Genomic DNA, 21,038 nt, shown 5'->3' on the forward strand with positions numbered 1-21,038 from the left:
GGCCTAATGTCGCCTATAGTCATTTGCTTGATTGCTTCACATGGTGGATCCTCTTTTCCTACAATACTTGAATCAACTTGCTCCACTTGAGAGCTATTAGATTCATCAAATGTCACATCTACCATGACTTCAACTCTACCTATGGTTTTGTTGAAGACATGATAGGCATGCTCATTTGATCCATAACCAAGAAGAACGCCTTCATCAACTTTAGGTACGAATTTAGAGGTTTTGGGTCTTTTGTTAAGTATAAAGCACTTGCACCCAAACACTCTAAAGTATGACACCTTTGGTTTGTTACCGGTTAGAAGCTCATATGAAGTCTTCTTGAGTTTCTTGTGTAAGTAGAGGCGGTTGATGGCATGGCAAGCGGTGTTGACGGCGTCACTCCAAAAGAGGTCCGACGTCTTGTACTCATCTAGCATTGTCCTTGCCATATCAAGAAGTGTACGGTTCTTCCTCTCTACTATACCATTTTGTTGAGGGGTTTAAGGAGTTGAAAACTCATGCTTGATGCCCTCATCATCAAGAAACTCTTCAACTAGAGTGTTCTTGAATTTGGTCTCATTGTCACTTCTTATCTTCTTGATAGGAAGACCAAACTCCCTTTGTGCCCTTTTCACAAATATCTTGACTTTCTCTTGCACCTAGGACTTATTATAAACAAAGAACACCCAAGTGAAATGGGAATAATCATCAATAATAACTAGACCATATTTTTTAGCCCTGATGCTTAGGTAGGCGACCGATCCAAAGAGATCCATGTGAATCAACTCCAACAGTTGTGTGGTGGTCATGATGCTCTTTGGTGGGTGAGGTACACCTACTTGCTTTCCGGCTTGGCAAGCACTACAAATCCTATCTTTCTCAAATTAAATATTGGTTAGTCCAAGGATGTGGTTGTCTTTTAGGAGTTTGGCCAAGTTCCTCATCCCAACATGAGCTAGTTAGCGATGCCATAGCCAACCCATGCTAGATTTTGCTACTAAACAGGTCTCAAGCTTAGCTTTACTTTTGCTGAAATCAACTAGGTAAAGCTTGTTCTTGAGTTGACCCGTAAAGACAATAGAGGAATCCTCCCTCTCAGAGACTTCCACACCCTTATCCGTGAAGAGACAATTGTAGCCCATCTCACATAATTGAGAGATGGACAGCAGATTGTACTTCAAGGAATCAACATGTAAGACATTTGTAATTGAATGATCAAGTGTAATAGCTACTTTACCAAGTCCAATCACACCCCTTTTTGAATTGTCACCAAATATAATATTCTCATCTGAATTTGTAGTTGGGGAGTATGATGAGAACATACTCCTTTCTCCAGTCATATGGTTTGTACAGCCATTGTCAAGCACCTAATTTGACCCACCGGAGGAGTATGCCTGCAACACAAGTTTAGTTCCTAGTTTTAGGTCTCCAAATATTCTTGGGGCCTTGCATGTTAGTCATAAGAACTTTAGGAACCCAAATGGAAGTATTAAGATAAACATTTTGACCATTGCCAACAAACTTGGCAAACACTTCCCCCTTGCTGTTGTGCTACAAAACAAAGTTAGAATTCAAACATTGTTGAGGTGCTTTTGTCTTTGGTGGATAAGCATATCTATTTGGAGTGACCCAGATAGATTTCTTTAGTTTCTGGACAACTTGCTCAGGATGAGACACCTTCTTCTTGGGCTTGACATGAGCAGAGGAGAAGGAGGTGGTCTTCCCTTTTCTGTGGGGGGCGGCACTATCGCCCATAGGCTGTGGTGCTACTCTGGGATGGCCTTGTGCCACCATCTATGCAGATCTATCTATACCTTCCTGCCCTTTGCTCATGAACTGAACACACTCATATCCATTGATTACCTTTCTCCCATTGGTTTTACCTCCATGAGTGTGCCCAAGCCCATCTTTGATGCGTGGATTTCTTCCACCTTTGTATTGCGGCCTCTTTGGTTTTTCAACTTTACCACCAGTAGGTTTCTTGCCTTCCATGCACCTTTTTCCTAACATAGCATTGAGCCTAGCAATCTCCTTTTTCATAACCTCCAAGTTTGCAAGGTTAGTGGAATAAACATTTAAGTCAAGATTATAGCATTTTCCACACCCTTGGCTAGTGGAGGGAATAGAAGTGTCATTTGTGTTAGAGGAGAGTGGGGTGCTCTCGCATAGAAGATTATATTGCTTCTCAAGTTTGTTGTGCTTTTCAACTAAGACACAATACTTGTCATTGAGTGCAATATTTGCCTTCTTTGTGAGAGCATGTTGTCTTTGTTCTTCGGCCAAGGTCTTGTTCAAAGAGTTCACCTCACTTCTCTCTAACTCAAAAGCTTCCTTGCAGCCAATATACATCTTTTTGGTTTCCTCAAGATATTCATCTCTATCGGCTAGCTCGGCTTTGACACTTTCTAATTCCTCCATTAGATTTATGATGAAGAGCTTGGTCTTAGGATCCAACTTTTTAGTCAATTTAGCATATTTCTCAACATCATAAGTATCATCATCACTAGAATCACTAAGTTCACTACTAGAGATGTCACTAGGAGGTGGAGGAGATTTCGCTCTTTGTTTTACCTTCTCACCCTTTGCCATAAGACAAACGTGAGTGGAGCGGTGGTCATCATCATCGGACATGTTGTTAAAGAGCCTTGATGTAGAGGATGGCTTTTGAATGGCCACGGTTGCAACCTTCACATCCTCATCACTTGACTCCTTAGTTGAGTCCCACTCACGCCCAATGTGTGCCTCTCCCATTTGCTTGTATCTCTTTTTGTGTTCATGCTTACCTTTATTGTTGTCCCTGTTGTATTTGTTTTCTTTCTTGTCATAGGGACACTTAGCAATGAAGTGCTCCGTGCTGCCACAATTGTAGCAAGTTCTCTTCTTCTTGTTTGGAACCTTTTTTACACTATTTTATACCCATTCTTTTTCAGCCCCTTGTGATAGCTCTTTATGAACAAAGCCATGTCATCAATCTTCATGTAATCAGCCCCATCATCTTCATCTTCACTTGAGGATGAACTTGGATCATCATTTTGTGGAGTTGGCTTGATTTCCTTGGGTTAACTTGTTGATGCTTGCTTATTGTCCTTTGCCTTGTTGGAGGTGCCTTGATTGCTTGATTTATTGGCCTTGAGAGCTACTTCCTTGATTTTCATGCCTTCTAGCTTGGCTTGCAACTCACCAAGTCTTCTCCTCTCATTGGCTTCTTCTCTTTGCATGTCAAATGTCAACAATCTTCCAAGCACATCATTAGGTGTGAAGTGCTCAAACTTCTTCTTATCTCTAATCAAGGTAACTACGGTCTCATTTCTTGGTGAGTAGGCTTCCAACATAACCTTCACCACTTTGTGATCATCAAGCTCATCACATCCATAGCCTCTAATCTTGCCCACCAAGGTCATCAATCTATCAAACATCTCTTGTGGCCCCTCTCCATCAACAATCACGAACCTATTGAGCTTAGCCATCAACAAATCAATTTTTGCTTTCCTCACTTTAGCAACACCTTTATGTGCTAGATGCAAAGTGTCCCAAATCTGTTTTGCAACATTGACATTCATCACTCGGTTGTACTCATTTCCATCCAAGGCACTAAGAAGAATGCTTGTGGCTTGGCCATTGAGATGGATAGCAGCTAACTCTTCATTTGTTGGCACTTCGGGATCTTCCGGTGGCTGCAATCCATTCATCACAATCTCCCAAAGACTGGGGTGAAGACCTACAAGATAGGCACTCATCAAGTGCTTCCACTTGGCAAAGTCTGTCCCATCAAAATGAGGCAACTTGCCCGCGGGTACGTTGATAAAGGACCTTTTGTTATGGTTAGACAAATAAGAATAATAAAATGATACGACGACATATTTATTCTTGTTGTTGTTGCTACCCTTGTCATCGCTATCCTTCTTCTTGTCCTTGCTCTTCACCTTCTTGCTATCTTTCAAAGCATGGTATGACACATCATCATCTCCATCATCCGAGCTACTAGAGAGCTCACTAGATGATGCATCATACTATTTCTTCTCTTGCTCTTGAGCTCTTGCTGCCCTTCTCTTGGCTCTTGCCTCTCTTGTGATTCTTCTAGCTTCTTTTCTTTTCTTCTTGTCTTTGAGCCGCTGCTCTTCCTTCTTCTTTTCTCTTGTTGTGATCTTGGCGGCTTTTCTTTCTTTTCTTGCCTTTCTTCTTTTGGCATTGGTGGTCTTAGGTTCTTTGATGGTGGCATCACTTGCTGTCAACATGGACAGCTCACTGCTACTGCCAACATCCTCGATGTGCACACCACTTGTGTCTGCATCATGAACGGTCCTTGAACCTCCTCCTTCTTCCATACTTCACGCGGTGAAGCGTATACGAAGCAACCTCGCTCTGATACAACTTGTAGGATCTACAGGAAGATAAAGAAGGCCTAGAGGGGGTGAATAGGCCTATAAAAATTTAACTCAAAACTCTGTTAGAACAGAGGGCGGCACTGCCGGCCTTTTAGGGCGGCACTGCTGCTCTATGAAAATAAATCTAACACAGCTGAGATTTTACAGAGATAAACCTGACCCCACTAGCTGCTTAATCTACAATAGACAGACAAGATCTAGTTCAAAGACTAAATACCATAGAAACTCCACACAAGCATGGATCGAGCAACCAAACCCTAATAATAGCTAGCAATGAGCTAAACCAGCAAGTAAACAAGATGAAGCACGTGAGACATAAGATTTATTCCGTGGTTCAGCTCACCACAAAGGTTTGTCTAAGTCCACATTATTGAGGAAGCCACAAAAGGCTTGGGCTTGCCACAAAGGCTTGTCTTACCCTCGTTTTCAAATCAAGAGAGCGAACTATTGAGGCGAGAGGTAATTTCTTAGCTTTTGAATGAGGTTACAAACCTTCGAAGGCTGCCACACGGGTTGGCAATCACAAGAGCGACGCCTAGCTGGCTAGGAGTAAACTCTAAGAGTAACAAACCCTAGAACCACCGGCCAAATGTGAACCAAATGCTCTTAGACTTTGGGAATCAGTGGATCTGCTCTCCAATCGAGTTTTGCTGCCTTTTCTCTCAAGTTTTGATGGTTGGAATCAAGGATTTACTTGAGGGATGGTGGAGCAACAATGGAGGAGAGAAGTGAGATTTGGTTCTATCTTATTTCGAGCAGAATGACTCAGTGAAGAAGATGACCGTTGTGGGTTGGGCCTGAAGGGTATAAATACCCCTCGAGCCCAACGGTCAGTTAAGGGCGGCACTGCTGCTCTTAACAGGGCGGCACTACCGCCCTAGCCAAAATAGGTAAGATGATGTGAAATTTGGCTGGCTGTCTTGACTTGGTGGGAGGATGTAAATCTTTGAATTTGAGCATCTGGTTCAACAATTGATCAGCTGTCCTAAAATTCCTCTTAATAGTATGGCTTTTCCTAAACTCAATTTCAAAACATAAAAGAATTGAAACCTCCTTTGAGCTAGGTCTAGCCACCTTTTGTAATTAGGACACCTGCAACCTGTACATCATCCTCATTTTTCAATTCTCTGCTTGTCATCTTGATAAATCTCACTAGTCCTTTAATTTGGTGGTCATCAATGCCAAAACCCACAATAGGGCTTGATTGCACTTACACACACCAACTGGTTTAACCCAGCCCGTATGAATGTGGGCCCGTCTACACCACCGTGGTTCCTAGACTTCTCGGATTTCTTAGGTGACCCTTGGCCTTCCCGCACTATACATTGGGACCCTCCATGCTCTCCGAGGCTCTTGGGGGATTGCATTGCTCATTCCAGAAACCCCTGTCCTCACCCCTCGCATTCTCTTGATCATCACAAAGAAGGGTCGTCAAAGGCATATTTCTATGCTAATCCAATGCCTTTCATCCCTGAGGGCCTGCACTAGATTGATGTCCAAGCGCGCAATCCCATGGAGCATGTGGTTCTGATGCGTCCATGTGCCAAGCATCATGATCTGCCCATCGTCTCCATTCACCCAATGCCTGAGCAGCAGGTAACTTTTCAGGCTATCAGGGAGGTTGTTTCGGATTTCTTGGTGAATGAGCAGCATGTTGTCATCACTGATATGCAACCAACACACCTTGATCAGGCGTTTCTTAGATTCAAGAATGTTTTTGATAGGGATCGGTTGATTCAGCATGGTGCGTATGTGTTTGGTAATGTCACAATCAGCTTTGTTGAGCATAATAAGGGTAGGAACTAGCGTGCAATTAATTTCAATAGGGAGTGCTGGATGCTTTTGCTAGGGTATCCGCCTGACTTTAGAGAAGATGAGTATGTGGTCAACACAATCTGCTCCTTTGGTAGAGTTATTTCCTAGGTGGATGACGATAGACATTTGTCAAGAATCCTGGTTAGGGCTCGTGTGGTTGATCTGGAGTCTATTCCATAGTTCTTGGTGCTTACTAAAGATGAGGGGTTTCAGGGGGAATCTTGGATAGTGTAGTGTGAGGTACTACAAGGACAGCTACTGGGTGGTTTGTAGCAAGATGAAGACCTAGTGCCTGGACTGGGTGATTTCCCTCCGAGGGGCCATTTTGATATGTTTGGTTTTGGCTAGAATGGTCCTGGCCCTGCTGCTCAGCCTAATCAGCAGGGTGGGCCTAATGAGTTTCCTGCTAGTCTTGGTGGAGACAACATGGGATAGAATATCTAGCCCACTGATGCTGCCTGGGAAGGATGGCCTGATAATGTTCAGGAGATCCCCAATTTTGATCTCAATGAGGATGCTGAGAACCCACCAGAGCTTAATCTAAATGAGGTCCCTGACATGCAGGAGATGATTATTGACCCGGTCATTCAGGGCCCTCAACATCATGAAATGTTTCTTGAGCTCAATGATCTGCTTAATCAAGTAAACGAGGAGGAGGAAGATGAACATGAGAACAATGTTGCCTTGGACCCCATTCAGGAGGGTTTTGCTAATGCCTTGAATGATCCACCAGCTGTTGAGGTGAATATCCCTGTCTTGGATGGGCCGGCTGATAACTTCATGCCTTTAGAGATCTAGGAGGATGACCTCATGAACGATGCAGAGATTCAATAGATTGTGGCTGAGGAAACCCAGAATGCGAGTATTGGGCCTCAAAATCTACAAGTTAGCTTGGTCCTAATTAGTGATCAGCTCAATGCTTCCACCCTATCCCTTTTTGAAAGGCATAACTACGATAGCTCCTTTGTGGACCTAGCTGGGCCTTGGGCCAAATTCTTTGCCCTTGGTCCTAACAAGGTCCCTCTATTCCTGATCCCTAGTGATTAGGCCAACTATTTCACTGCCCTCCTAATGTCCCTAGGCCATTTTAGTCATGCCAAGCAATTCATGTAGTCCAATGCTCTCTTAGGTAGTATTGATAATGGTCAAAAATTTGGTTTCACTCTGCCTGCTTCTTATCCTATGAAGACCTTCCCTTCCTACACAGTTAATGCAGATGTTGCAGATGATGAAGCGCTGGAAAGTGCCAGTATGGTGATAGAAAGCTTAGCTACAGATATGTTTGTGGACTTAAATGAAGCCCCTCCGGTTGATGATGAAGGAAGAGTGAAGAACAAGAAGAAGAAGGGCATTGTTCTAGTGGAAACAGATGTTTGGAGGAGTCCCAGGATCAAGGTGAACAAAAAAAGGATTCAAGGATCCAATCTGCAAGGACAAGTCCTGCCTTGGCTGTAATGTCAAGCCACCATCTCTCTCTACTAAGGCCATCAGGAGTATTAGCTTCACTCTTTGTGATCTTGATGCTTCTCAAGTTACCGATGCTGCTCTTAGTAAGAAGAAGAGTCAGTCGGCCCCTGTGGGAACTAGCTCTCACAAAAAGAAGGATGCCTCAAGTAAGAAGGATGTTGTAGCTTCAAGCAAGAATGATGATGCCCCCCCAAGTAAGAAGAATGGTGCTGCTGATAAGTGAGGACTGCCCTCCTCGCGGTGCATGGAAGAAGTGGGCAGATAGGAAGGCCTTTTGCCTCTAGTTGGCTTCCTGCTTTTGCTTTTTTCTTTTAGTTCCTAGAATGTTAAACTTTCTAGTAGCCTTGGCTCAATGCCTGGATGGTCTGTTGAACGATGAGATCTTATGTAATGTTTTTTTCTATATTTTTCCTAAACTATGTACTTATGTTATGTATACTTGTACTTGGGCCTACCTCTTTACTGTTTTCTATGGATAGTAGAAATTACAATAGATCTTGGAATGTTATTTGTTGGAACATTAGGGGCATCAATGCTGTTAACAAATGGGAGTCCATTAGAAATAAAATCACATAAAGTAAATATGATATCATTAGCATCCAGGAAACCAAGAGAGAGTTTTTTTATCTTACTTATATTAGGAAATTTTGCCCAAGATCCTTTGATAACTTTTGCTTCATCCCTTCGATTGGAGCTTCAGGGGGTATTCTTATAGTCTGGAAGAGTTCTATTTTCTCGGGTCAAGAGGTTTTCCAAAATAGGTTTGCAATTTCTGTGGAATTCTCTTATGTCCATAATAATGATCCCTAGATTCTCACTTCAGTTTATGGGCCTTGTGATAGTGAAGTCAAGGTAGAATTCATGCACTGGTTTGAAAATATTCAAATGCTAGATTATCTTGCCTAGCTTATCATTGGTGACTTCAATCTCTATAGAAAACCTGAAGACAGAAATAGAGCAGGTGGAAATGTGGGTATATGCTCTTGTTCAATAATGCAATCAGTGCATTGGGGCTTGTTGAAATTTCTCTACATGGGAGAAAATTTACTTGGACCAATAAGCAGCATCCACCACTCTTAGAAAGACTTGACTGGTTTTTCTCCTCTCAATCTTGGACTCTCGGGTATCCTCTTACCATTGCTCATTCCTTGGTCATGGAAACCTCTGACCATTGGCCTTGTGTGATTAAGATTAAAACTTCCATTCCTAAGGGAGGAATCTTCAGATTTGAGAATTGTTGGATGTCACATGACAGTTTCTTGCCTGTGGTTGCTAGTTGTTGGAATGGCTCTTTTCCTCAATAGGATGCAACCAAGCTCCTGACTACCAAATTCAAGTCTCTAAGATGTGCTCTAAGGTTTTGGCAGGCTAAACTTTCAAATCTCAAGATCACAATTGAGAATGTTAAATTAGTTATTTCCTTCCTTGACTCTATTGAGGAATGGAGGGATCTGTCACTACAAGAATGGAATTTCAGAGACATCCTCAATCTAAAGCTCTGTTCTCTCCTTCACCAACAAATGATCTACTAAAAGCAAAGAGGCACTGTTAAATGGGTCTAGTTGGGGATGAGAATTCTAAGTTTTTTTCACTCAATAGCAACTGTCAGGCATAGGAGGAACCTGATCACTTCACTAACTAGCCCATTTGGTGTCCTAGTTTATGACCATAATTCTAAGGCTAAGCTCATTTGGTCAGATTTCAAGGACAGATTAGGCTCCTCAAGCTACCAGAACATGTTGTTTGACCTTGATTCCCTCTTTGGCCAGCCCTATGATCTCAGCTCTTTAGAGGTGCCCTTTAGCAATCAAGAAATTTATGATGTTGTAAAGAATTTGCCTCCAGACAAATCTCCAGGGCCTGATGAGCTTAATAATGAATTTCTAAAGAAATATTGGTTTCTGATCAAGCCTGATTTCTATAACCTATGCTCTGCTTTCTTTTCTGAAAAGGTTTGCCTCTAGAACATCAATGCCTCCTTTATAACCCTCATTCCAAAAGTTGATGGGCCAACCAGAATCAGTGAATACAGACCCATCTCCCTACTCAACTCCTCGGTAAAAATCATCACTAAGCTGCTGGCTAACAGACTTCAGCCCTGGATTACTAAGTTGGCCCATATCAATCAATATGGCTTCATCAAGTCTAGATCTATTCAGGATTGTCTGGCTTGGTCTTTCGAATATCTGCACCTTTGTCACTCTTCAAGAAAGGAGCTTCTAATCTTGAAGCTAGATTTTGAAAAAGCATTTGACAAAATTGAACATGAGGCTATGTTGCAAATTATGATGAAGAAAAGTTTTGAGGAAAAATGGCTGGCTTGGTTGAACCTTATCTTTTCTTCTAGCACCTCTTCTGTTATACTAAATGGTACTCCTGGTAAGGTCTTTCATTGCAGAAGAGGTGTTAGGTAGGGGGATCCTTTATCCCCTCTTCTGTTTGTCCTTGCTGCAGATTTATTGCAATCAGTTCTCAACAGGGCAAAGGAGCAAGGGTTGCTCAATCTCCCAATCCATCTTCAGTATACTAACGACTTCCCAATCCTTCAGTATGCTGATGACACTCTTATTTTTATGGAAGGAGATGCTAGACAATTGTTTGTGACGAAAGCCCTTCTAAACACTTTTGCTGATTCTACTGGTCTGAAGGTGAACTTCTCCAAGTCAATGCTAGTTCCAATTAATATCTCGAAGGAAAGACTTCAACATCTTACTGCCACCGTTGGCTGCTCCACTGGTAGTCTACCTTTCACCTACTTGGGGCTCCCATTGGGTACTACTAAACCAAGAGTTGATGACTTCTTGCTTTGGTGACTAGATGTGAAAGGAGGCTGGTTAGCACCTCCCTTTTTCTCTCTCAAGCTGGGAAGCTTCAGATGACTAATTCAGTTTTCACATCCATTCCTATGTTCTTCATGAGCACTTTCCACCTTTATTCCACTGTCAGGGAGCAAATTGATAAATATAGAAAGCAATGTCTTTGGAGAGGGGCTGAAGAAAACAACAGAATCAATGCCAAGGCTGCTTGGCCCATGGTGACCAAGTCAAAAGAAGAAGATGGACTTGGGGTGCTGGACCTCAAAACCTAAAATGAGGCCCTGCTCCTAAAAAACTTTCACAAATTTTACAACAGAGCAGACATCCCCTGGGTGCATCTTATCTCAGAGAAATATTATAGTAATGGTAGGCTCCCTAATCATGTCAAGAAAGGGTCATTCTGGTGGAAAGATGTTTTGAAATTGTTAGATAAGTTCAAAGGCATGGCCTCAGTTTCAGTGGCAGATGGTGCTTCTTGCCTTCTCTAGAATGATTGCTGGATGGGCCAACCTCTAAGATTAACCTTTCCTGAATTGTTCTCTTTTGCCAAGAAGCCTTTTCTCTCTCTCCAATGTGCAGCCTCAGTTAGTAACACCTTCAGTCTGTTCAGCCTTCCTCTTTCAACAGAGGCTTTTGTACAATTTTAATAGATTAAAATCATCCTACAAAACCTTCAACTGTCTGATGGTGTTGACACCTGGATGTATATTTGGGGCAGCTCCATTTTCACCTCCAAGAAGGCTTACGGTCAGCTACGTGGAAGAAGTTGATCACACCCGATTTATAAATGGATTTGGAAATCCTCTTGCCAGCATAAATACAAGGTCTTCTTCTGGTTGCTCACTCATGAGTCATGACGGACTGAGCACCCGTAACATTTTGAGGAGGAAGCACATGCACCTTCCTTCTCACAATTGTGTGCTTTGTTCTTCGAATTTTAAGGAAACTGTTCAGCATCTTTTTTTGGAATGTGAAATGGCTAAAGCCTGCTGGAATCTTATTGGCATCACAGTTAATTTAGCACTAGACCCTTTGTAGATCTTCGAGAGTTTCAAAATGCAGCTAAATGCCAGCTTTTTTATGGAAATTATCATCATTATGAGTTGGAGTATCTGGACTATTAGGAATGATGTCATTTTCAGAGGAATCACTGCTACCGTTCAAAGGGCTTTAGATGTTTTCAGGCACACTTTTGGCTTGCTCCTATGGAGGGCTAAAAAGAAATACTTTTCTTCAATTAAATTATGGCTAGAGCACTCTCATGTAATTGTTTTAATTTTCTTTGTTTCTTTTTTATTTCTTGAATTTCACTCTGCCTACTGTCTTTCTTGTAACCTCTTGTAAAACTTTTGTTCTTTGTTAACCTTCTTGATTACTCTAAATAAATTTCCAGTAGGGACTACCCGAGTCCCTCATGTTCCCTCAAAAAAAATTCCATCTTATGCTATGTCGTGCTTTGATCTAACTAAATCTCTCTGCGATGACATAAGCCGCATGATCTGTAGATTCTGGTGGGCACAACAGGATAAAGAGAGATGCATTGGGTGTCATGGGATGTGTTGAGCAAGAGAAAGGAGGAGGGAGGCCTGGGATTCCGGGATTTGCATCTCTTCAATTTAGCTATGTTGGCACGTCAAGGCTGGAGGATAGTGCAAAATCCTGATTCATTGTGTGCTCAAATTCTTATGGCTAAGTATGGTAGTAGTGGCTCGCTGTTAAGTGCCAGAGAAGGTCCGGGGATATCCTATACTTGACGGAGTATCATTAGAGGTTTGCAGGCCTTGAACAAAGGACTCATTTGGAGAGTTGGCGATGGCAGCAATATTAGGATCTGGGATGATCCATGGATAGCAAATGGGGTATCTCGGAGACCTTTTACTCCACGCCAACATATCGTTTTGACCCGGGTTAAAGAGCTGCTAGATCCAGAAATAGGATTTTGGGATGTACAGCAAGTGCGAGAATTGTTTTGGGAAGAAGATGTGAAGTTTATTTTGGCTACCCCAACAAATCCTGGACACGAAGATTCGCTAGCCTGGCACTATGATAAACGTGGAGTCTTTTCTGTTAAATCTGCATATCACGTTCGGGATGATGAGAAACTATGGAAGCTTCCTTGTCTACCAAAAATAAAACACTTTTATGTGGAGATTTGCACGGAATAGCCTAGCTATGAGAATGAATATCCAACGTCGCGGAATGGAATTGGACACCAGGTGCCCGGTTTGCTTACTCCTAGATGAAGATGGTGGGCACTGTTTCCTCAAATGCAAGTTTGTGAAGCGTTGCTGGCGTGATCTCCAGTTGGAGCCGATTCGCCTGAAGTTGCTAGCAGAAAAATCGTCTTGGGATGTCACCCAGAAGGTGCTGAAACCGAAGGAAGATGAGTGCCTGAAAACTATTATATTGCTGTGGAAATGGTGGAGTAACCGGAACAAGTTGAATAAGGGAGAGAGAGGCTTCTCTAGTGATGAAATTACAGGTGACGTCTTCAGATTGTTGAATGAACTCGGATGTAGCGAGGAGCATATTCATGGAAGAACTGCAGTTGCGGAACCAAAATGGAAAGCTCCCCCACCGGGGCTCTTGAACATCAGTGCAGATGGCTCATTTATCAGTGACAACCTGAGCGGAGGGTGGGGATTTTGTAGTGTTCAGATGGCGAACGAGAGGGGTTGAATAGTTCTTTCTAAAAGTTAATCATATATGCTAATTGAAACAAATACGAAATTAAAACTATCGGTTTAGCCAAGACTAAACTCATCTATTTATGTTCTAAAACACCTTATAAAGATCATAATTATACAACAAATGTGCCGGACTATTTAGAGTTCACCTAAACAAATCTAGTAGCAAGGTCACACAAACCTATACAACTATTACTTCAAGCACCGGTGGAGCTCCTACACAATCTAGTAAACAAAAGCACAAAGTCATCTAAGCTCACTAGCAAAGCTCAATAACAAGGCTACACAAGCCAAATTAGAGAACGCAAATTACTTAGTTATACAAACTAAGCAACGTGGCTAACAAGGTTACTCAAACCAAATTAGTCACGCAAGAGAGCTACTTCTATGCTACACAAGAAAGAAGGCAACTAGCAAGCTACATAAGCTATTTAATTATAAAAGTAACTACACAAGCACAATATATATGAAAATACTTACAAACTTATGTTGGGGAATTACAAACCAACAGGATGAACAAGGTTGATACGGTGATTTTTATCTCGAGATTCACTTGCCTGCCACCAAGCTACTCCTCGTTGTGTCGACCGTTCACTTGGTGATTCGACGGCTAATAGGTGTTTCACAAACCTAGCCCACACGTTGGGCGCTTCAAGAACCTACCCACAAGTGAGGGTAGCTCAATGACACGATCTACTAGAGTTGCTCGTTGCGGATCCCGCGGGGCGAGCACAATGCCCCTCACAATCACTTCTCTGGAGCACCGCACAATCTTCTTTGCGTGCTTCGACGAAGAGCACAACCTCCAAGCCGTCTAGGTTATGGCAATCACCAAGAGTAGCAAGAAACCCCCAACCACAAAGATTTTCTAGTGCCACCAAATACAAATCCCGAATACACACACTAGGTCTCTCAACCTCTCATAAATTAGCACTAAGCTTAGAGAGGGAGAGGAGAGGGAGAAGTGGATCTTCAACCTCTCATACACACCCACAAATGACACTCAATCTCTCAAAATCATAGAGCACAAAGCTTGGGGAGAGAGAGAGGAAGGGGATGAATCCTAACTTCAAGTGCGTAAGAATGGGGAGAGAAATTGGGAGGAAGAGGGCTGCAGCCCCCCAAATACCCTCAGCTCGCACTCCCAACGGTCAAATCTGATGAGTTGAACTGGAAATTTCAGCTCGGGCAGGAAAATTTTCTAGACACATGCTTTCGACCGTTGGCGCGGGAGGACTCCCACTCTGGAAATTCCAGCTCGGGGCAACTAAATTTCCAGCTAATTACGCCAAACCAACAGAGCACCTCTAGCTGAAAATTTAAGCTCCGTGAGCAAGAAATTTCGGTCAGGCTGCACAAAATGCCCTTTTCAAGTGCTATCTCTTCCAAAAAGCACCAAACCAAATTTAGCATTTGAGATAGCTTTTCACAAAGAATTTTCCCGGGCTTTCTTACGCATCTCACCATGTCACTGAGCGCAATGCATAGTGGCACTAGATAACCATTGCAATTAAAAATTTTCCCTCTTTATAGTATGTCTATCTATTATAAATCCGGTTATAAACTTCTCTACACGCCTATGACCGGTGAAATGAAATGCCCTATAGGTTATACCTTTGTCTTGCGCATTCCATCCATCTCCTCCGATGTTGATGCAACACATGCACCGACACGATCAACAAATGATATGATCCACTTCATATCATCACGTGACCTTGTTGGTTCATCGATCTTGACCTTACTTGCTTTTTACCATTGCCTTCGTCCATCGGCACAAAGTCTTGCTTAAGCTTCACCGCCACGCGGTCCATAGCTCCAAAGCCTCTAACTTGCCCTTCACGCTTGCAACCGGTCCATCAAACAGCCTTATCTTGATCTTCTCCACCTTAGTCATATGACTCAATGTTATGTCTCATATGCAATGAGCTCATTCGTCGTATATATCTCATACAAACACATATTAGTCTATTTAGGTTGTCACTCGGTTACTAAAACCAAACGATGAACCTCTCAGATTTATCATCCGAGATCATGAAGGGGAAGCTGTGATCGCAGGGGCAGGGCATGTAGCAGCGGCTCCGGATGTGCTGACAACGGAGGCGCTAGCCTGCTCAAAGGCTCTCCTATCGGCGACGGACTATATGGCATCTCGCGTATTCAGCTTGAAGTCGATTCTTCTATCCTGGAGCAGGCGATCTCATCCTCATCCATGGACCTAGCTGCTAGTAGTATGCTGATCAGTGACGTGCGTAACCTCCTGCATGAACACTTTGTATGTGAGGATGTCCTTTTAATTCCTAGATATTGTAATGCCACGGGCGCATGGTCTAGCTAAATTGGGTTTGAGTTGGAACTCGGGTGTGTCATGTGTGTGGACAAACCCCCTCCCAGTCTTTGTAAAAAAATTTGATGTCTCGCGACTCAATCGAGTTGATGAATGAAAGGCCCAAGAGCCAGTTGCCAGTTTCAAAAAAAAAAAATCCCAATTCCCAATTCTACATACCCAACGCAGATACCAACCATGCATGCTGATGCTACAGAAAGTAGCTGGGGCTGAAAGGCCTCTGACGAAAGAGTAAGCAACTGCTGATTGTAAAGGTTTGCCGGTTTCCAGCTTCCACACTATTCCATATTTTCCATACTAGTAGACGTTCCAGATCGAGTCACACAAGTAACAGCCTTTATTTGTTAGGAAGAGCAGCACTAGCTCAGCCCATGATGATCTTTTTCAAGTGCGGCCATCTTATCACGCTCATCGATATGGCTGTGTAGTAAGGCACACAGAAATCTCAGTGGCATGCATGGATTGCCATGTCCAGTTTAATTCTAATTCGCTCATCGATATGCTCTAGAAGCTGTTAGGTTAGGCCAGACTCACAGCGAGTGATTCGTCGCGTCAGAGATGACCGAACAAGATCCTGCTGGCAATCTCACATGCATAATCTGAGCTCTATACGTACGGATAACGAAACAGCGACATCTCTTTCAGTCCTTTACCATGTGAAAAAGCCTTGAGCCAGTTCTTTATATGCGTGCCAGCAAATGTTAGTAGAATTCTCAATTTGTCATCGAAAAAGTCATGATCCCTTCACATACCATCACTTCATCTTCTTTTTTTCCTTTTTCGTTTTTCATATCCGCGCCACTTTCATATAATAACAGAGTTGACATCAATGTCACGTAATGTCAAAGGGCTACCTAAATGCATCTCTCTTTTTTTACTTGTATGCTGGCAGAGACACACATAGGGTATGACATTCAGTCAGAGAAAAAAAAATCCCTGCAAGCACAGACTCGTACATACCTACTCCCGCAATAATTTTGCAGGGAGTTGATTATCCGTTCCCAGCGTCTCTAATCTAGTAATTGACGTCTTTGTCGTTGAAACCGTCCTAAAGGCCGGGCTCCTATTACTCGTACCAGCTGGTAACAGCCTGAATACCATTTCGACGCAAACACGTTTTATCCTTGGCAAATAGGAGTGCTATATCAACGTACATTTTTTTAGTATATAAATATATCAACGTACAGTTGCCGTACATGTAGCGCACTGCAGGCAATAAATAAAACCACTAGAAAAACACAAGGTCGCCTACTCACCTGATATGATAACTGATACTAGTATTTGTATAAGCATGGATCGAGTTGATGCAAGCAACCACAGGACATCGTCATTGACAGGCGCTGGAGATGGACCGGCCGGATGAGGAAACCAGCGGCCAACCAAGACCACGACCCAGCATAACTTTTTTGTGGGGGGGATGGAGATGGACTACCGGATTTGAACCGGATCCACTGGGTGCAACAGGCGCTGAAAATGTACCGGTTGCGGGACAGAATAGAGCAGAAGTTGTCTAGTCCGTAATCCCCATGAATTTTGTAAACCTGAAGTTACAAAATGAACCTGTTGGTTCGTTGTTTGTTGATAAGAAAAGAGACAGGTATAAATTATTCACCGTAAATTTAGGATGATGAGAGAGAAGGCCTCCATTTGAATCTTATCAGTCTTATTCCCTTCTATGCATGCCATTCAGATCTATAGAAAGAACAAAGGCTAAAGGAAAGAAAAAAAAATCTTTCACATGTGTGCCCTCTCTAATCCCACGTGCCAACTCTTGAGAAGCAATGCAGTGCAACGCCTGATCACATTCACATGTGTGCTTAGCCGCCTTTGCCTAGATTCTGGAGAGGAAGAGATGGCGCGCCAAACGACGTCAATGCCCCACCGCCGTCCAGCAGGCTGCACCAGGCGCGCGCTTCTGCTCCTCGCCCACCTGCTGCTCCTTTGGTCCTCCCCGCGCCCCGCGTTCTCGGCGCAGGGCGAGGCCGAGGCGCTCCTGAGGTGGAAGGACAGCCTGCCCCCGCCGCCGCGCTCCGCGGACGCGCTCGCCTCGTGGTCACTCAACGGCTCGGCCACCGTCGCCGCGGCGCCCGCGCCGTGCGCGTGGCGCGGCGTGTCGTGCGACTCCCTCGGCCGCGTTGTGGGCGTCGACGTGGCCGGTGCCGGCCTCGCCGGCACGCTCGCCGCCCTGGACCTCCAGTCGCTGCCCAGCCTCGGCAGCCTCAACCTCAGCTTCAACGCGCTGACGGGGGGCTTCTTCCCGCCCAACGTGTCCGCGCCGCTTCTCAGCGTCAGGTCTATCGATCTGTCCTACAACAACTTGTCAGGTCCGGTCCCGGCCACGTTGCCGGCGTACATGCCCAACCTCGAGCACCTCAACCTCTCGTCCAACCAGTTCACCGGCGAGATACCGGCTACACTAGACAAGCTGACTAAGCTGCAGAGCCTTGTCCTTCACTCCAACAACCTTTCCGGCGGCATACCGCCGGTGCTTGGCAACGTCTCCGGGCTAAGAGAGCTCGAGCTGTCAAGCAACCCGTTGGGCGGCACGATTCCCGCCACTCTCGGCAAGCTCCTGTCGCTGGAGCGCATCAATGTCAGCCTGGCTCGGCTGGAGTCAACAATTCCAACTGAGCTCAGCCTCTGCACCAACCTCACCGTCATTGGTCTCGCCGGGAACAAGCTCACCGGGGGCCTGCCGCCGTCGCTGGCCAAGCTGACCAGAGTACGGGACTTTAACGTCTCCAAGAACATGCTCACCGGCGAGATTCCACCGGACTACTTCACGTCCTGGACCCACCTCAGGGTGTTTCAGGCGGACGGCAACCGCTTCACCGGCAGGATGCCCGTGGAAGTCGCGACGGCGTCGAGGCTCGAGTACCTCCACTTGGCGACCAACAATCTCTCCGGTCCGATCCCAGCGGTCATCGGAAGCATGACAAGCCTCAAGGTGCTGGACCTCTCCGAGAACGGGTTCTCCGGCGCGATCCCCCGGACGATCGGCAACCTCACGAGCCTCGACACGCTGCGACTGTACGACAACAAGCTCACCGGAAGGTTGCCGGACGAGTTCGGGAACATGACGGCGCTGCAGAGACTGTCCATAAACACCAACATGCTGGAGGGCGAGCTGCCGGCCGGGCTCACTCGGCTGCCGAACCTCCTCGCCATCGTTGCCTTCGACAACCTCTTCGCCGGCACCATCCCACCGGGCTTCGGCCGGAACCTGTCCATCCTCAGCATGTCCAACAACAACTTCGCCGGCGGGCTGCCTCAGGGGCTGTGCAGCACTCCGCGCCTGCGGTACCTCAGCCTTGACGACAACGACATCTCCGGCACCGTGCCCGCTTGCTACAGCAATTTTACCAAGCTGGTGCGCTTCCGGCTGGCACGGAACCGGTTGTCCGGCGACGTGTCGGAGATCTTGGGATCGCATCCTGACCTGTACTACATTGACCTGTCGGGGAATTCGTTCGGTGGCGACCTGCCGGCGCACTGGTCTCAGTTCAAGAGCCTCTCGTACCTGCACTTGGAGGGCAACATGATCACCGGGACAATTCCGGCCAGTTACGTCGCCATGACCGTATTGCAAGATTTGAGCCTCTCATCAAATCGCCTTGCCGGCACGATACCGCCGGAGCTCGGTGCATTGCCTTTGCTCAAGCTGGATTTGAGCCGTAACATGTTGTCAGGGCAGATCCCTCTGACGCTCGGGAATGCCACTGGTATGCTATGGCTGGACCTGTCCGGAAATCACCTCGACGGTGGCGTGCCGGTGGAGCTGACCAACCTTGCCCACATGTGGCACCTGAACCTGAGCCACAACAGCCTCACCGGAGAGGTGCCGGCTCTGCTCGGAAAGATGGCCTCGCTGCAGGAACTTGATCTTAGCGGCAACCCTGGCCTGTGCGGCGACATCGCCGGGCTGGGTTCCTGTCGCTCGGAGCCGAGTAGAGGCGGCTCCAGCTCCAAACGGTACCGCGCGAGGCTAGTCCTCGTCGCGACGCTGGTTTCCGCCACGGCGCTTCTGCTCTCCGTAGCTACAGTGTTGTGCGTACTGGTGGCCCGAAGGAGGAGGCAAGCCGGACAAGACAGCCCCGACACGACGGCGAGCGGCGCCGGCGGCGCGATGGCTCTGACAGCTTCCATATGGGGCAAGGACGCGGCGTTCTCGTTCGGCGACATCCTGGCGGCGACGGAACACTTCAACGAGGCCTACTGCATCGGCAAGGGCAGCTTTCGGGAGCGTGTACCGGGCCGACCTGCCGGGCCCCGGCGGGCAGAGCCTTGCCGTGAAGCGGCTGGACGCTTCGGAGACCGGCGACGCGTGCCGCCGGGGCGTCAGCGAGAAGAGCTTCGAGAACGAGGTCCGGGCACTGACGCGCGTCCGGCACCGCAACATCGTGAGGCTCCACGGCTTCAGCGCCATGGGCGGACACATGTACCTGGCGTACGAGCTGGTGGAGCGCGGCAGCCTCGGGAAGGTGCTGTACGGGCCCGGCCGTGGCTGCGGGCTGTTCGACTGGCCCGCGCGGGCGCGCGCCATCGGCGGGCTGGCGCAGGCGCTGGCGTACCTGCACCACGACTGCTCGCCACCGATGATCCACCGCGACGTCACGGTCAACAACGTGCTGCTGGACCCGGACTACGAGCCGCGGGTGTCCGACTTCGGCACGGCGAGGTTCCTCTCCCCCGGCCGCTCCGACTGCACCAGCGTCGCCGGCTCCTACGGCTACATGGCGCCAGGTAATAATGTAAAGGCATTGCATTTCACAGTGGCTGCGTGCGTCGTGTGCGAGAAATGTTTCGCTGCCGCGCTCACATTGCCATGGCTGATTGCTGCTTCTTTCTCGGCCGCATGCAGAGCTGGCGTACCTGAGGGTGACGACCAAGTGCGACGTGTACAGCTTCGGCGTGGTGGCGCTGGAGATCCTGATGGGCAGGCACCCGGGCAGCCTCATAAGCGCCCTGCACTCGCGGCTCCCGGTCCCGGACACCCATGGCAATGGGTCGCTGCTGCTGAAGGACGCCCTGGATCAGAGGCTGGACTCTCCCGAAGGGCAGGTGGGCGCGCAGGTGGTGTTCGCGTTTCTGGTGGCCCTGTCGTGCGTGCGGGAGGACCCCGAGGCCCGCCCGACGATGCGGAGCGTCGCGCAGGAGCTCTCGGCACGGAGGCGTTCGGTGCTGGACAGGCCGTTCACCGCGATCAGGGTCGCCGATCTGACCGGCATTCATGGATGATACCGCGTAGCATTGACTCGTTTCTCAGCTTCATACAAAGGATGTTCGACTCGCTATGTTCTTTGCCGAAAATGTTTTCGAGCAAATTGGGGATTTTAAATCTTTTTTCAAAAGAAATTTTATTTTTAATTACATCTCTTTTTTTTAACTAATCCCTTCGACCGCGCCAACTCCCCCCAACATGGCCCATACTGCCGTGCCAGGCTTGGTGGCCCGACAGGGTAAGCGTGGTAGCCAAACATACCCTGCTGCGCCACCCTGCCCACTTCAGCAATCACATACCCTGCCCGCTTCTATT

The 21,038-nt window shown here is 46.5% G+C and overlaps 1 pseudogene; it reads left to right on the forward strand.

Annotated features, from left to right (window-relative positions):
* Positions 1-20,807, forward strand: part of LOC136458422 (probable leucine-rich repeat receptor-like protein kinase At1g35710) — a 130,543-nt pseudogene extending 109,736 nt beyond the window's left edge.
* The last annotated feature ends 231 nt before the right edge of the window (positions 20,808-21,038 follow it).

The sequence above is a fragment of the Miscanthus floridulus genome, chromosome 1, assembly GCF_019320115.1.
Source record: "Miscanthus floridulus cultivar M001 chromosome 1, ASM1932011v1, whole genome shotgun sequence".
Taxonomy (NCBI): Eukaryota; Viridiplantae; Streptophyta; class Magnoliopsida; order Poales; family Poaceae; genus Miscanthus; species Miscanthus floridulus.